Source organism: Pantherophis guttatus, chromosome 7, assembly GCF_059756535.1.
Source record: "Pantherophis guttatus breed Tessera chromosome 7, ASM5975653v1, whole genome shotgun sequence".
In the NCBI taxonomy this organism is placed as follows: Eukaryota; Metazoa; Chordata; class Lepidosauria; order Squamata; family Colubridae; genus Pantherophis; species Pantherophis guttatus.
In genome coordinates this window covers 42,838,286-42,847,137 of record NC_142069.1, presented here as the reverse complement: position 1 = coordinate 42,847,137, position 8,852 = coordinate 42,838,286, and the positions used below count along the sequence as shown (strand labels likewise).

Below are 8,852 nucleotides of genomic sequence, written 5' to 3'. Positions count from 1 at the left end.
CAATCACATTTGGCCATTAAAGAATTCCATGTTCTATGTTCTATATTTTTGTGTTGCCCCTCTGTAATACCTGGAAATTGTATCTGAAGTGGTTCTATGCATCATTGCCAATTTGTGTTACATGTTAATATTAAAATACTTCATTTTAAGATGCTGGAGATCCTTAAAAATAATAATAAGCTCATATTCTAGCTTCCATGCGTCGGCTTCTTGGAATTTAGGCAAATTTATTTATTTATTTATTTATTTATTTATTTATTTATTTATTTATTTATTTATTTAATTAAACTTGTATGCCGCCCTCTCTCCCAAAGGACTCAGGGCGGCTCACAACAATAGAAAAAACACATAAAATTCAGTATTCAAATATAAAAACCAATAAACTCCCCTTTAAAAAACCCCTTAAAACCAATCCGGCCAGGCCAAATAACCATGTTTTGAGGTCACGGCGGAAAGAGCGAAGGTCAGGGGCCATCTGGAGCCCCAGGGGGAGCTGATTCCACAGAGTAGGCGCACCCACAGAGAAGGCCCCTCCCTGGGAGTTGCCAGCCGACACTGTCTGGCCGATGGGACCCCAAGGAGGCCCTCCCTGTGAGAGCGCACTGGGCGATGGGGAGCTGTTGCTGTTTGCAGATGGTCCACCAGGTACCCCAGGCCTAAGCCATGTAGGGCTCTATAGGTAATTACCAGCACCTTGAATCTCACCCGGAGGGCAACTGGTAGGCAATGCAGGTGCCGCAGGAGGAGTGTAACATGAGAGTGTCGGGACACCCCCATCACTACCCGCGCGGTTGCATTCTGCATTCTGCTGAAGCCTCCAGGTGGTCTTCAAGGGCAGCCCCATGTAGAGAGCATTGCAGTAGTCGATCCGGGAGGTGACAAGCGCATGAATGATTGTGCACAGGTCATCACGGTCCAGGTAGGGGCGCAACTGGCACAACTGGAGATAATAATAAATATTATCTTTGTGTGTAGAAGCCATTGCAAATTGAACATATGAAAAATATAAATAAATACTTTCTTGCATTGCAACAAGAAGAGATTGGCAGCAGACATTTTTCTCATCTGGGCCTCTTCTAACTTTGTGCTAGGCCTGACAGTAATCACATAGTTTTCACTTATTTACATTCCAACCACTCTCAGTGTCTGGAAGTATTATCTGCTGACCAAAAGTAATTCATGAAGCTTCTATATACACTGGCTATATATTATGATCCTGGGCTACATAAAAGGGCTTGGAGCTCAAAATAGCTCACCTTCACATAAAGAAGGATAGGATTACATATATATAGATGAGATCTTGCTCTATTGCATTTAGTGGCATTTATTGAGATATATTCTCAACTTTTTATCTGTTTAAAATGTGTAGTATTTACCAAATTTATACACTGCCCATCTTATTATCTAAGTAAGTGGCTTATAAATTATTTACCTTGAGACATACTGAAATTAAAATTCTACAGAAAATAATTCAAAATAACGTTAATTCAGTTGTTTTGATTAAAAATTCTTGCTTCATTGTGGGATTAATTTTTCTTACAGACTATGCTGATTCTGTTTGGAATTATATTGAGATCATAATTAAGAGCAAATTATGAATTAATATGCTCTTTCTAGAATAACGTTTTCTGCTTATAAAATCAAGGCTAAAGAAATCCAATGTTTTAGCCTATATCCAAAACTTTATTTCACAACTGACTTTTAAAAATTTATTTTATTGGCTATTTCCAGATCAGATTTTTAAAAGATTTGTCTCATATCTGTATATGTATTTGTTGTCTAAAGTATAAACAAGATTGTTTACTTTCAGCTTTTGTAACAAGATAGTTTTGTTCTCTGGAATCCGTAGACTTGGTCAAGGTAGCCGATGGAATATGGCTGGGTAAAATAGAAGAGTGGATCTTGTTTTCTCAATAGAACGATGAATGAAGCCTGACATAACATCTAAAATTCTTTCCTTCTATATACAATGGAATATAATGGCTTTCTATCAGCCCTTTGAGATAAGCCCATATAAGGAAACTAACTCTACAACGTTGACTGGAAATATATTTATTGATACAGGCTATAGCAATAGATTTTTGAAAGCTTAATTGCATTTTCTCTTCTTTCTTGCTTATACCCCAGGAAGTTAAGACAGGGTCAGTCTGAATTTTTTCCTAATGTTTTCTTTGTTTCTGGGACTTAAAGTATGTTTTGTAACCATCTCTGCATAGTTTCTCCAAATAAATCTTTGTGTTTCTATACACTGAAAGCAAGACTTTTTCCCCTTCTAAGTTTGTTCCCTACGTTTTATGGTATATTCAATCATGAAAAATAAATTTAGTATCAAACTCTTTTGATCCGTCAGACTCAGTTCTGAATATTTTGCCCTGTAAATCTTAAATTACTTTGCAAATCAGTTAATCAAAATTTGTAGTTTGGAAAACAGTTTTACTTTTAGCCAGAAAAATGACGATTATATTTTATTGTGTGATTGTGGTACATCCTTCATCAAATGCTGCAATGCATCCAGACAGTGCCTTTTTCCAGTAGCAATCCTCTATCTTTTTTTTTTTTTAATCCCAAAACACCACTTTGGGGAAATATAGAAACAATTAACATTCCTGATAAGTATTGATAAATTGCCTTACCAGAGAGACTGTAAAAAAGTCAGGTTTTTAAAGCTTTGCTAACAGATTGGAATGCTATTCCAGAAAGCAGATGTGATCCCAGAGTCTCAGAAAGCATAATTGGTTTATAAAAAGGGAATTATGCAAAAGTTCTCTTGCCCATAGCTGCCACTTGCTCATTGAACAACAGTGGCAAGTTCAGAAGGACTTCCAATACCATTTGGGGAAGTACAACCCCATCAAAACCTGAAATTTGAAGCTCACCAGAAACAGAGTCCTTGAATCCATAACCTCTAATTCGTGCTAAAATTGCACTAAGTCTAGCCCTTATCTCTCACTCCATCCAGATCCTAACAACTTCCTCAATACCATAACTTTGTTGGTCAAAGATCAAGACTTATGATTGAATATTATCCCTATATCAATATCTCAGCCCCTACGATTGCATATAACCTGCCCCAGCACAATTATGTGGAGGCAAAGCAAAGGCCTCAGATTGAGTCACTGATCATGAAGAAAAAAACTGAAATCCAATTCCTCCAACTTCCAACCTTCAAGAGAGTCAAGGATACCATGACTGATTATATCAAAATCCATAAGAGATCAAGAAGGTGCAATGAGTTTTCCATTGGAAAGAATGTGTCTGTCATTATTATCTTATTATAGAGTTGCCATATCAAAAAGATGTACAACATATAAATTTGATCAATAAATACATTTCCTGTTTATTTTGCTTTTGTTTGCATTTCATAGAAGAAACAGGGCTGCTGTAGGCTGAAGTTTTCAGTTAACGGTGGAATTCCAAAAAAATATAGAGTTTTATAATAATTTATGCAGATCAATAGAACTATGTTGCTGGGAAGAGAGCAGACATAATATTCTATGGAGCTGGTAATATCTGAGTCAAAAATAAAATCAGGAACATCTGATAACTAATTAGGCCCATTGGTTTGTAAAGCTTCATTTTCTCCTGAATCTTTTGCAAAACAGAAAGCAGCTAAATTTGGCAAAATGCAATAGTTGTCTGGTTGACATCTAGGAAGAATTCCAGATCCGTGGCTGTGGAGTGAGCTCCTATAAACATATTCACTTCAAGCACAGGAACAAATGGGAAGGTACATTTAGCAAATTTCCAGTTTCATTCCAGAAATGCTATGTTTTCCTTCCATAGATGTATTCAAAAATCTTGATTTTTAATGGGAAAAGGTACTTGTATACTTAGTTAAAAAGTCTGCACTTTACCAGCAGACATATATACTGGGAAAAAAATATCTTTTTTAAAAAATTACAAACAAGAATCAAAATGTTTGCTTTCATGATCTTGAAAGAATACGTAATCTTTCTGGTTCCCTAGCTAGGCCTCCCATTAATATCTACGCCACTTAACAGGATGTTTGTTACAAAGCTGCCAGGTGGGAAGGAATTGCATAAAGAAAAAGGATTGCAAATGTTGATTCTTAGAAAATCCCATTAGCCTTATTTTAAAATACATGGCTAAAATAGGTAATGACATAATGATAGGAGATAATTCACTGAAAATGCTAGCCTGATGGGCAGGAGTGCACTGAAGGCTTATCTGTGGAATGCCATCAGGGATTAAGTTCTGGAGGCAAATACCAAGCGGGAGAGAAAAAAAGACTTATTGTTAAATATGAATGTAAAACAGCTGCTTCTATAATGAGTCTTTTGGAATATCATGAGCATATTTCTGTGCAAGCAGGTTGCCTGGAAGACAGAAACAAAATATTTGGGATCATAGGTTACCCAAGATTATCAAATTTCTAAGAATGCCAAGAACATGAAGACTTTCTTATTCAAATTGAATTAAATCCACCTGCCTTTGAACAATTAATGAACCTGACTGGCTCTCTTGTAGAGCAATTTTTTACAACATGATGAATTATATTGAAGATTCCCATCTTAAAGAACTCCTAAAAAATAAAATCCTAACTTAGCATTGAGTGGCATTTTAAGGCTTTGAATCAGAACAGAATCACAATGTTCAAAACTTTATAGCTTGTTTCTAGACATAAAAAGGCTGTAAGAATACATCCATGTACAATGGAATTATGTTATGAGTTTATGACACATATTTTGCAAATCAGAAATTTTTCATCCAGTGCATTGGGATCCATTGAAATAGAGTTCCTATAGGCCTGTGATGATGAACCTATGGCACACATGCCAGAGGTGGCACACTGCGCCCTCTCTGTGGGCACACGAGCCGTCGCCCCAGTTCAGCTCCACTGCGCACATGTGTATGCCTCCCACCAGCCAGCTGGTCTTTGGGTCTTTGCTGTGCATGCGCATGGGCCATGCAGGGGGGGCGTGCACACATGCGCATGAGGTGAGACCCATACAGGGGGGCCGCACATGCGTGGGGTACGTGCGCGGAGTGCATGCACATGTACGGGAGCGGGATGCATGTGCAGGGACCGCGCACGCATTGTATTTTGGGGGTTCGGGCACGCACACATGCATGCACTTTGGGCACTTGGTCCAGAAAAGTTAGCCATCACTGCTATAGGCTCTGCTGTCTGGAAATAATGGAAAAGTTAGTCTATACTGGAACAGCATCAAGTAGGATGGTTTGATAAGTTACTACACATACTCCTTGACTTTCCTCTCCTTGAAAATTCATTATCAGATACTAAGGAAAGTACTTTTGTCTTTAGAGTAATATATTGCTGGAAGAAATGTCCATCTGGGTTCAGTTCCAAGTAGGGAAAAAGACACTGGAAACATGGAGGCTGCTGGAAAGATGGTTTAATGGTGGACAGGAATCACACGGCTTGAGTTCCTGAACAGGAGCACATGGCTTGAGCTCCTGAGCAGAATCACATGGCTTGAGTTCCTGGGTAGAAAACAAAGAAGCCCCAGATGCTGGGAGTGCCTTGGTTTTTATGCCCTCTGTTGGGCCCCACCTCTGAGTTTCTTGTTCCTGTATAAGAAAAGTATCCTGATTGGTTGTCAAACTCCCAGGTTGTCTAGGGGTCTTCGCTAACTTTGTAGGTTGTCTCTCAAGCTTGCTTGAGTCTTGCCATGTGGTGATTCTCCATTTCTCATCCAGGAAATGGCTTCTGCCTTTTTAAATATTTCCTAAAATATTTCATTCTTCTAGGAGAGGGGTGAGTGCTAACTTCCTACAATATCATAACCAAAATCCTAAACTCACCTAAGAAGTATTCTTCAGCCCCATTGATTAATCTACTCCCAACTTGAGACCCATCTCTCTCTTGTTAAATTATATACACTACATGTAAGTAAAATGCTTAAATTTTGCAGATCCAGAAACATATATTTAACAAAGTAGTGATCTTTAACAAAGATGGGACAGCTTTACTAGATTATCATCACAATCTTTTTAGGTTACTGTTTTAATTTTCTTGTGACCAGATTTGTTCTTCTTCTCAAGCTTCCTGCAGTTTTTGCTGCTGTTGTTGTTAGCACTGACTCCATAGTTTCTTTTTAAGAGCTGCTGAAAATGGCACTTTGGTGGAAACAGATGGATTGAGTGTGGCTGTGAGATGCTGTTTGTCACCACAAACGTATTTCCATGACAACTAGAGAAATGCCAGATAACTGATTTATCCTCCTCCTGTAGGGAAGATGCTTCTTCATAAAACTGGTAGGCATGAAAAGGCTTGCCTATATCCATCCCTTCCTAACTCCCCACCCATTTTAAAAAATTATCTGTAAATAACATCTATATTCATCCATGTGCCATAGGCAACTTGGCTATTGTGTCTCTATTTTTTATGAATTATCAGGCTCTGCATCTTATGACTGGGCATTCACTTACTTGGTATACTTATGGGACTTATGCAATGCATTCTTGCTGTGAGTTGGGTAGCCATATAAAAAATATAAACAAACAAAATCGGAGGTTCACAATAGAAAATAATAGCATTATTCATTTTTTGCTACCCAGATTTTATTCACCTTGTAAATTTAAATAAATAAAAAAATTAAGGAAACATATAAATTATTGCAATACATGGAATGGTAGTTCAAACTTGATCAGTTAACAGCTACCTTTCCTAGTCCAGCATAAAACCTTCTTTACTTTGGGAACAGAAGGTCTTTTTTCCACAATGAATGAGTAATCCTTAGAGCTCTTTGGAGAAATGCTACCTGTTAATAACTCCAAGTATTGTAGTATACACTGTACACTGAGGTGCAAAAGAAGAGACAATAGAACTGTAAACATTTGTGTCCTTTAAATACCATCAATAATTCAACAGTCTAAAATCTGAAGCAAATAAGCTTCTCCCTCATGAACAGAACATTTCTTCTTGTTTATCTAGGAAGGTTGGGAAGAGCCATGATTAGAGCTATGAAACTGACATTTCTAATGAGTTTGTGAAGTGAGATACCTATATAGAGTGAAACAATACAGAAGTTTTAGCTAACCAATATCATTAAGATACATCTTCTTCACCTCCATTTTGTTGAGAATTCCCCCCCCCCAAGTCCTACCATCTATTGAAATGTAGTGACTGATAATCTATGAAGTATTTTCTTGTCACTGAGCCTCATGTCATCCAGTTTACTATCCTTTTAGCTTCAAACTGTTGGTCACTTATTCAAGCTTTTAAATTGTGATAGTCAAAATAGTTTTAATTTGCTCATTGTTTTTATCATTCTGTTTTATATGGCATTATGTACTGTTACTTTTTCTTTTTGTTAGCTTTTCAGATAATTTATCTGAAGAGAACACAGGATATATATCAGGTACTTAAAAACAAAGAAATGCAATCCTTTTAAAAACCCTTGTAGTGTTTATTAAAGTGTGCTCATAATTATGCAGCCCTCTGGACAGTGGATTATTATAGTCTTATCATTCTCGTGTTGCTATGTAATTGTATTAACTGCCTGAAGTCAATACTGTACTTAGCTTTGTCCACTGAACCGTGTGGTGTGATCATCTGCTAAATTTATCATGCTATACTTTGTTGTAATTCAGGAGGAAATAAGTGTCCATAGTTCTTCATTTTTGTCAGTGAGAATGTTATCATTCATGTCAACTGAGATAACACAATGGATTGTTGAAATACCTTTGAATTTGATACTGCTTCCCTGTTATGCACTATCTCTGACTCTTTCCTCTGATGATGATATTTTTCAGGCAATACCAGAGGAATGGAATAACTCTGGCATTTTGCTAACACAACTCTAGCATATTTCAATTCACTCTCTTTTCTGAACATAAATTGGATTTGAGGTTTGTTGGTTTTAGTGTTTTTGCTTATGTTGGGTGGAACAGGTTTGCTCCATATTCTATACACTCTTCTTTTACTGCAATGATGTTCTTTGATGATGTACATGTTACAGATGAAAATACCTAACCTGATATCTGTAAATATGTATGCTTGTGTATATGTCATTGCGTGATGTCATTGTGTCACTTACCATTGGTTACTACTTACCATTAGCCCCGCCTCCTCTGTATATAAGTTCTCACTCCTCCCAGATTGATGCCTGTCTAATTGTGTTCCTGAGGAAGAAAAGAAATAAATATTACTATTACAAGAAAGTCTACAGTCTCTTATATATGGGCCTAACCAGGATAACCAAACTAGCAACAAATTGGTAGCAAGAGGATGGTTTGGTAGGCCCAACCGAACATAAAGATGCAAGACTCACATAACGACAAAAGAAGACCTGCCACCAGATACATAACGAAAAGAATGGCAGCTCAACTAACTCCTGACAAATATACACCACTTGAAAATATTAAGAAACAAACGCAATTACAAGAAAATGAACTGCTAACACAAAACGAACAACCACTAGCTGGAGCAGAACAAACTTTCTCAACACCAAACAAAGAAGATGAGGTAAAAAGAAAAATACTAGAATTAATAGAAACAACTACAGCTGAATCAAATCTGCTTGTGAAAATCCGCAGCATGATAAACGACCACGGAACAGCAGCAGATAACGAAAATAACAAACAAGAAAACTGCAAGGTAAGAAATTCAACCCCTGACTTCAAAAATGACACCAAAGATGGCGACAGCTTCCCGCCTTTTTCATGGCAGCCATCTTACCCACCTAATACCTCTAAAATGCCTGACCAATTACTAAAAGAATTCCAAACCTCAAACTACGAAATAAAAAACAAAACCTACCAAGAAGATGATTACCCGAGTCCAAAAACAAATAAAAAACAATTATTTAAACAAAACAAAGCTCAACCTACTGAAGTAGAAATAGACAATGCTATACAGGTGCTAA

At 37.2% G+C, this 8,852-nt stretch overlaps 1 long non-coding RNA gene across 1 annotated transcript in view; it reads right to left on the bottom strand.

The window, feature by feature from the left end:
- Nucleotides 1-5,208: 5,208 nt before the first annotated feature.
- Nucleotides 5,209-8,852, bottom strand: part of LOC132712600 (uncharacterized) — a 41,811-nt gene continuing 38,167 nt past the window's right edge. Inside the window, exons 5-6 of the long non-coding RNA XR_009623245.2 lie at nucleotides 8,042-8,109; nucleotides 5,209-5,466 (exon numbers count right to left, since the gene is read on the bottom strand). This is a non-coding gene — a long non-coding RNA (uncharacterized LOC132712600). The remainder of the gene's footprint in view (nucleotides 5,467-8,041; nucleotides 8,110-8,852) is intronic.